The 7,851-nt window shown below is 34.2% G+C and overlaps 1 protein-coding gene across 6 annotated transcripts in view; it reads right to left on the reverse strand.

Moving 5' to 3' along the window:
- The window catches only part of LOC106870969 (diacylglycerol kinase epsilon), a 223,298-nt gene that overhangs the window by 140,875 nt on the left and 74,572 nt on the right, over positions 1-7,851 (reverse strand). For 4 of the 6 annotated variants that reach the window (XR_008267175.1, XM_052978393.1, XM_052978391.1 and 1 more), the window contains one exon: positions 3,145-3,387. The exons of 1 other annotated variant lie outside the window; for it this stretch is intronic. The gene's annotated coding sequence lies outside the window, so the exon portion shown is untranslated. Of the gene's footprint in view, positions 1-3,144; positions 3,388-5,796; positions 5,816-7,851 lie in introns of those variants that run through there. One more of the 6 variants, XM_052978394.1, reaches the window with a different exon arrangement.

The following is a 7,851-nucleotide window of genomic DNA, read 5'->3' on the forward strand; positions in this document are numbered from 1 at the left end:
CTTACACGTAACATTCCTTCATTGGACATTAAACTCCGCTTGCGAAGACCTTTTGAGGCAAGTGAAATCGAAATCGAACTAAATTTGTAGACTGGCACCCATGCCAACGTCTCTTCATTGAACACTAAACTCGGCTTGCGAAGACCTGTTGGGGCAAGCGAAAGCGAAATCGTGATGGCACCTGTACCAGTAGATCACTAAGAGCACTGTCCGAGCGTGATCGTTGCCAGAGCACCAGCTGTCTGGCTTCCGTGCCGGTGGCATGTAAATAGCACCATGTGAGCGTGATCGTTACCAATGTCGCCTTCCTAGCACTTGTGCCAGTGGCACGTGAAAAGTCATTCGAGTGAGTTCGCTGCCAGTACCGCTGGACTGTCTCCCGTGCAGGTGGCACATAAAATACACCATTTCGAGCGTGGTCATTGCCAGTACCTCTTGACTGGCCTTCGTGCTGGTGGCACGTAAAAAAACCCACTACACTCTCAGAGTGGTTGGCGTTAGGAAGGGCATCCAGCTGTAGAAACTCTGCCAAATCAGATTGGAGCCTGGTGTAGCCATCTGGTTCACCAGTCCTCAGTCAAATTGTCCAACCCATGCTAGCATGGAAAGCGGACGTTAAACGATGATGATGGAGTCAATTATTTGCATGCTAAAAATGACTTTATTTATAATTTATTTATTAATTTTATAGTAAATAGAATATGATTATTTGTGGCTTTGTCTGTTCAGAAAAGGCAAATACTACTTGTAATTATATTCTATTCAATATTAATTTAATTTAATTTATTTAAAATAAAGTCATTTGATTAAATTTGTATCCTCAAGTTCTTTAAATATATTCATTTGTAACTTTGTCTCTATACAGCACTGAAATTACAGTATGTACATTATGTCCAAGGAAGGCAAAGTTGCAATGATTATCATTCATTTTTAATTTAATTTCTAAATGAGAATTAGTCAAATGAAAAAAATCAAAATTTTGTTTGAATATTCTTGGAAATTTTTGAATTCAAAATGACTGCAAAAAATGGTAATTTTATATATTGTTAATTAAAATTTTACTATTACTGCAATGCCTGTAAAAACACTGGACTAGCCAATGAAAAATGTGGATGCATCCTAACAAAATTCTTAACAAATTAAAGCTGGAAAAGGAGAGGGCAAGAAAAACTCATTAAAATTAGAGCTTAAAATATTGCTGCTAAAATTAAATTTTTTTTATTAATTCATTTAGTACAAAAAATAAAATTAAAAAGGAAAAGTGAAATTAATTGAATTTTTTAAAAAAATACGAAAATGTACCTAAGAGATACTTTTTAATTTTAATTTTACCAGCAATATTTTAAACTCTAATTTTAAGGAGTTTTTTTCTTGTCCTCTACTTTTTGAGGTTTAATTGTTAAGAATATTGTTAGTATGCCTCCGCATTTTTCATTAGCTAGTAGAACATATTGTTATATATAAGAGAAAAGGATAAGGAGTGTATATAGTCATAAATGACAGAGAAATATTTAGATGAATCTTTGTTTAACAATAAAAAAATCCAAATATCATGACAAATTTGTTTCATAACTCAAAAAACATGTAAATAACTTTTATGTTATCATGTTTAATAATAAATAAATTACTTACATGTCTGCACTAATACAAAATGTAAAAAATTCTTTCTTCTTTCAAAATAATGTAGAATTTGAGCAACAAGTACCCCAAAAAACATACTTTCCACTCCAATTATGAAGAGAAAAGAGGATGAAACCCATAAACTGACCACAGTCTGTCTACCCTAAGTGAAAGGCCACTACGAAAAGATATGAAAGATATGCAGCCCATATGACATCAGGACAGTATTCAAGAGTAATACAACACTTCACAAATATTTCCTTCAAGTAAAACCACCAATAGAAGAGAATATGACCAAAGACTGCGTGTACTCCATCCCATCCAGCTGTAATAGGTTATACAAATGCGAAACATGCTGCCCCATCAAAATAAGGGTAGAGGAATATCGCAAAGCTGTGACATGAGGAGATATTGATAAATTGGGTATAGCTGATCATGTATGGAAAAATAGAGACCACCTCCCCCTGTTGGATGAAGTTAATAATAATAGACTGGAAAATATGAAAACTAAAAGAAGCAGCACATATGCTAGGACATAATAACCTCCTAACCAGACCTAATGCCGGTATTAAGGAAGGATAGGAAAATATTAGATATAAATCTAATATTCACTCCATAAAATTCACTCCATAATTGCCCACGGGCATACGGTGTAGTGGTTAAGAGTGTGGGCTACTAACCCCAAGATTCCGAGTTCGATTCCAGGCAGTGACCTGAATAATAATAATAATAACAACGTCGGACAAATACCTTAGGAATGAGAACCCAGGTTCAAAATTGCTCCAGGAAACTTGTTAACAACAAACAAGATGAGGACAAATATCCGTCAAATGTAAATAATGTTCATAATTCCTCATCTCTCAAATATAGAACTGTATTTAGTAGATATTGAGGGTAATTGTTCAGTTTACGGGTGTACAAAAAGAGTAAATAAAAATTAAGGGGTGATAAAAACGCAAAGGGAAGTAAGCCAACTTACTTTTCTACTGAATTACGCCATAATACAAACGTTTTAGCTTAGGATAGCTTTCTGCTATCATTGTTCCTTTTCCAAATTTACATTTACTGTGTTGTATACAAGCTCCTACCCCTACCTCACTACTGTTCACTTTATAAAGTGGTTGGTAAATGAGTAGAGAAAGTGTTGGGTTATGAGGTACCTCAAGTCTTGTCTCACTGAAGACTATTCAACCTCTCTTGTGTTGGTGCCATAAAAAAATACACTCCATAGCAGTTGGTGTTAGGAAGGGCACCCAGCTGTAGAAATTAGTATGAACACAGTCATTGGGAGTTGTAGCTTCTATGCAGTAGGGGGAATGAGGCTGTGAAGATCCATCCAACCCATGCCGACATGGAACGCAGTAATAAAATGAGGATGATAAAGATGATGATGATGATAATATTACAGAGAAGTGAGAGAGGTTTTCAGTTTTCTATGCTCTGATTATTTGCAGTAGAATGTTTCTGGAGATTTGTGAATGTGTTACATACTAAAGTTGTGAATGTGCATAGAGATCAACTTACCTTGATTATTGATTCACATTTATATCTTTAACTCATCATAGATAGTGCTTACATGATTAAATATCAGAAAAATATTGGGAAGGGAGATTTCAAAGTGTGTGGTATTAATGTGCAGGATAAACACTACAATGTCTCAGGAACAGTTGAAATGAGAACTTCCACCAGTGTAAGTTTTAATTTATCTTGTAAGTTGTCATGTCCACTAGAAAACTTCTTATCATCCAAATAATGGTTGGCATTTACCTTGGTTAAAAAAATGTAAATAAATATGAATAGACATTTTTATAATCATATATATTAGAAGGGTAGAGAGAAAAAATAGAGAAAGAGATGGGTAGATAGACACAAAATATTTATATTTATATATATATATATATATATATATATATATATATATATATCATCATCATCATCATCATTTAATGCTCCAGAGTCTTTTGTGTGAATGAATCAGTTGTACATTTGTTGTAAAGGAGAAGTCATTCTCTTGTGACAAAACATAACAATGATTAGCATATTCTCACTTCTCACTGTGCCAGTTCTTGTCAAACTGTCCAGCACATGCCAGCATGGGAAATGGACATTAAATGATGATGATGATGATGTATATATATCATCATCCTCATTTAACATCCTTTCTTCCATGCTGCCATGGGTTGGGTAGTTTGACAAAAGCATAGTTGCTAGAAAAAGAACTGGCAGGACAAAGTTCAGAGACTTATTACTTTGATAACAACAGTCCTTTTTGTCAGAGTGAAAGATAAATTATATGATGTCTGTGTATGAACAGCTATGCTACTTGGTAATGAAACATGAGCTGTGAAAGCAGAGGATATATAAAGAATTTTGAAAAATGAAGCTAGCATGCTCTGCTAGATGTGCATTTTCACTGTGCATGTACAACAAATAGAGTTTTGTGAGTAAAATTAGGTATAAGTGGCATCAGATGTATAAGTAACATCAGATATATGTGGCATCAGATGTGCGAGAGAGAACTGTGCTGGTATGGTCATGTGATGTGTATGAATGAAGACAGCTGCATAAAGAAGTCCTGATCTCTAAATGTAGTGGGAACCTGTAGAAGAGGAAGACTTAGGAAGATATGGGACAAAGTGATGAAAAATGATCTTCAGATGTTGACCCTCATTGTTGTAGGGAATTAGTAATAATGGTATACCCCTCCCATGTGACAAATGGAATAACCTATTCACTATAAGTAAAGAGAAGTACATGAAGTACCAGAGTACATAGTAGGCAGTCAGAGACAGTCATATCTTTACTGGTTTTACTAAGTATATTGTATACTGAAGTATGCATTATAACAATCCAACATTTTAAGGATGTAACAGTAGCAATGAGGATAAACCAATTCACATGGATTTAATAGAAATGCAAAGAGGAGTTAATAAACTCACAAAGTTTTGTTGTGCAAATTTTACAAAACAAATTTATAAAATTGTGGAAAATTTGTTGGCCAATTTGCTGGAGTTGCAAAAACAGCAACAACAGCAGCAGATACAACTGCAAGAGCAACAGCAGAAGCTACAACAACAAATAATATTACAGCAACAAATGCTGTAATTACTGAAGTAATCAGGAAAGTCAGAAAAAGTGTTCTCGCCAGAATATGTTGCAAACTCAATAACAGAGTTCAAATATGAACCTGACGGAGGAGTTACCTTCAAAGCATACTACAAAAGATATGAGCAAATCTTTAAGAAAGAATGTAAAGATTGGGATGACAAGAATAAAATGAGCTTAATCATGAGAAAACTGGCAGCAACAGAACATGAACGATACAGTAAATAATATACTCCCAAGAAAACCCTCAGACATAAACACAATAGATATATTGTGTAAAATTTTCAGTAAAAACAGATCATTGTTCAACACACATTGGAAGTATCTGAACATAGAGAAAAACAACGATGTGGACTACATCACATATGCTGGTAGAGTTAACAGGGAATGCGAGAAGTTTAAAATGGACGAATTAACACCATGTATGTTCAAATGCCTGATTTTTACACAGGGACTTACTGCCAAAAAGGACGTAAAAGTTAGAACTAGAGTTCTCACAAAGCTGGAGCAAAACCAGGATGCAACCCTACAACAAGTGCCAGAAGAATGTGAATTGATAGTCAAAATATGACACAACACAGAGGAAATTGAATGTAAAGATTGTTTCCAAGTAAAGCAAGTGCAAAATAGTCAGAATAGAGATAACGTGTTTCTTTAAAAAACACAATAAAAATCAGAAAATAAAGCCATGTTTTGCATGTGGAAGTATACACGTGAGGAAAAATTGTCCATTTAAGAAAACAGAGTGCTTCTGTTGTGGAAGTATAGGATATATAAAGATGCACTGCAGAACGAAGATAAAAAAACGTCAGAACAAAGGAAAAAGAATAAATAGTATGCCATTGGAAGAAATTAGTAATATAACAATGAGAAAATTCATGAAGGTGAAAATCAGAAATGCAAGTGTTAAAATGCAGTTGGACACTGGAAGTAATATCACCATTATGAATAAAAAAAATATTCTCCTTTGAAAAAATGAAAGATGAAAATGATCAATTATGAAAGGCAAAAGAAGAATACTTAATAAAATTCTAAATCCAAAACTAAACCAGAAATAATTAATACCATTACCATTATGAAAAAAACAACTTCTATATGCATTAGCCTGGAACATACGTGCCTGAAATATTGAAAAACAAAAGCTCTTACACATGAAATACACATTATACACCAACTTATTCCACAAAGTTTTTAAAACAGATAATTTAAAAACAAATCTTTTTCTAATTAAACAAACATGCATGCATGCATGCATGCATACATATATACATACATACATACATACATACATGATAGCCATCCACTTGTAATCAAGGAAGACCACTGCTGACCTTTAGGAACATTGTGTGCTCTAGGACTGACTTATATTTTGCATTTGCAGCTCCAGTGGTGGCTAATGAGCCCTGCTCTTGACCAACATACACGACTGCAAACATTGCAAACCAAGCTTTCCCCATTCACTACATTAGCAGTGCACTTTCAAGCAGCATGCTTAAATTCTTCTTGGTGAATATGTGCTCTTTCAAAGGTGTCAACTCCCTCCTTAACCTGCTTCCTCCATCTGTGGTGATGACAGGCACTGCTCTCCCAGTCAGTCTCCTGCATATCACAGGCCTTTAATGAGGACTAACTCGTCCTTCACCATAACAAAAAAAAAAAAAAATAGCCACACATATTTTTCAAATACAATCAACAAACATTTATTCCCTACAAACTGTGAGTTTTTTGGAAAATCTTTTCGTAAATCTTGAGATTAACACCCACACGATTACCTACCTAACCCTAAAACCCCAACTCTAACACTGTAGTGAAAATCGTGCGGGTGTTAATCTGAAAATTTAACAATCTTTTTTAAAACACTTTTACTTACTAACATTTTTTTATTTAGTGCGTGTGTGTGTTGCCCATATATATATATATATATATATATATATATACACTTAAGACTTAGTTGTGGGTTGGGGCTTTGATTGGCAGAGGTCATTATTATTATTATATTATTATTATTATCATTATTTTAAATTTTCCCACAAGGGCGGCTTCGGGCAGGTGGAGAATAGTCGATTATATCGACCCCTGTGTTCAACTGCTACTTATTTTTTAGACCCCGAAAGGATGAAAGGCAAAGTCGACTTCAGCGGAATTTGAACTCAGAACGTAGATATGGGCACAAACCTCCCGTCGCTACACTCATTCTGCAGAACAGAGTTGAGTGTGAAAACCAACTTTAAAGTGTAAATATAGATGTTTTGAATACACGCTCATACATACATACATACAAATACACACATACATACAAATAAACACATACATACAAATACCTGTCAGTCTCTTCCAAATACGATCGACAGTCAAACATTTATTCCCTACAAACTGAATTTTTTTAATCATCTTTCTTAAAATGCATTTACTTACTACCATATATATAGAGAGAGACACACAGAATGCACATTAATACACACATATATACAAATACCTATCATTTTTTAAATTTAGTGTGTGTGTGTGTGTGTGTTGCGCAGCTTAATATATAATGCTGAAGTTCTGTATCTGTGTGAAGCCTTTTTAAAAGTTTATAGAAATCCACATTTTCCACTTTTTGTACAAATTTTTACATCAATGGAATTTTCTCGATGTGAACTTTCCAGTACAGTAATTAGATTTTTAAAATTCTGTTTACTTTGTGTGATTTAAGGGAGATTTGGCTGTTGTTTCTAGCAACTTTTATATTTCTTCCCTTCTACCTGTACCGGCATTCTTACACATCGATCACGCGCTCAACATATAATATACAGAGTAAAAGTGGGAGAGAGAGAGAAAGTGATACATACAAAGTCATAGATTAACTTGCTTTAAGACTATTCTTTCCTTCTACCTTTTCACTCTTACTTCATTCTTCTTCCTCTCTCCCATTTAATAGCTTTCTTCTATCCCTTTACCTCTAACATAATTTTCATAACATAGAAACGTAAAAACACACACAACCACACATACGTGATCTGTGACAACATACACATAAACACATACACATATCAACATTATAGATATAAGATTTAGTTTCTGTGTGTTTCTTATATAAACATGCGCACACATTGCTATTTTATAACTGTCTTCCGTTCTCCCTTC

The sequence above is a fragment of the Octopus bimaculoides genome, chromosome 2, assembly GCF_001194135.2.
Source record: "Octopus bimaculoides isolate UCB-OBI-ISO-001 chromosome 2, ASM119413v2, whole genome shotgun sequence".
NCBI lineage: Eukaryota > Metazoa > Mollusca > Cephalopoda > Octopoda > Octopodidae > Octopus > Octopus bimaculoides.